Below are 1,344 nucleotides of genomic sequence, written 5' to 3'. Positions count from 1 at the left end.
GTAGAATTTTGTATGCTATTTTATCAACACCAAAATGTCCCCCAAAATAAGAATTATGACATTTTTGGATAATTTCATAAGTTTCTTCTAATGGTACACATCTTCGAATGATCAGATCCTTTCCTTGTTAATATAAATATGGGTTTTCAGCTTTAGAAATAAATTGCCTCATTTATTGGTATGTCATTCCATAGGGTTTAAGATCACTAACAATATAGTTGACAATGTCGGCATATCATGGAGCACGCCACTCATTTACAGTGAAGAATTTTTCATCTGGAAAATGTTCATTAATTTCTTTTTCAAAACAGAGTGGTTTTTTTAATTCGTTTTTTGAGAAATGATCAGCAATTTGATTTTCAGTTCCCTTCCATGATGTTTGTGATTAACTTTTGAGTTGTTCAAAATCAAATTCTTGTAAAAGAAGAATTCATCTTATAAGTCTCGGTTTAGTATTCCTCTTTTTTATTAAGTACTTAATAGTAGAATGATATGTATGCACTATACAATAAGTTCCAATCAAACATGATCTAAATTTATCAAAGACATACCCTATTGCTAATAACTAATAACTCTTTTTCAGTTGTTGTATAATTAATTTGAGTTTCATTAAGAGTTTTACTAGCATAGTAAATAACTTTGAAAATTTTATCATATATTTTTCCTAAAATAGCTCCATTAGCATTTTCACTTACATCACACATAAGTGCAAAAGGTTTTTCCCAATTTGGTGAAACTATAATTGGTGCAGTGATTAATTTTTCTTTTATTAATTTAAAAGCTTTTAGGCATTCCTCATCAAAATTGAAAACTGCATCTTTCTCCAATAAATGGCATACGACTTAACAATCTTAGAAATGTCTTTAATATATCTCCTGTGGAATCCAGCATGTCATAAAAACTCCTAATTTCCCTTATGTTTGTTGGATAAGGTAAATTAGCGATCACTTGAATTTTATCAGGATCTACTTCCATATCATTTTCTGATAATTGATGACCTAATACAATTCCTCCAACTACCATAAATTGACATTTTTTCCAGTTAAGGACTAAATTTGTTTATTCACAGCACTTAAAAATATTAGATAAATGTTCTAAACATGAGTCAAAAGAAGTTCTAAACATGAGTCTCTAAACATGAGTCAAAAGAAGTTCCAAACACTGAAAAGTCATCCATAAAGACTTCAATCCCTTTTTCAATTAAATCACAAAAAATTGCCATCATACATCTTTGAAATGTAGCAGGGGCATTACATAAACGAAATGACATTCTTCTAAAAGCAAAGTAACATAAGAACAAGTAAATGTTGTTTTCTCTTGATCCTCAGGAGATATTTGAATTTG

The sequence above is a fragment of the Phalaenopsis equestris genome, unplaced genomic scaffold (assembly GCF_001263595.1).
Source record: "Phalaenopsis equestris unplaced genomic scaffold, ASM126359v1 Scaffold209189, whole genome shotgun sequence".
NCBI lineage: Eukaryota > Viridiplantae > Streptophyta > Magnoliopsida > Asparagales > Orchidaceae > Phalaenopsis > Phalaenopsis equestris.
This window is presented reverse-complemented; position numbering follows the sequence as displayed.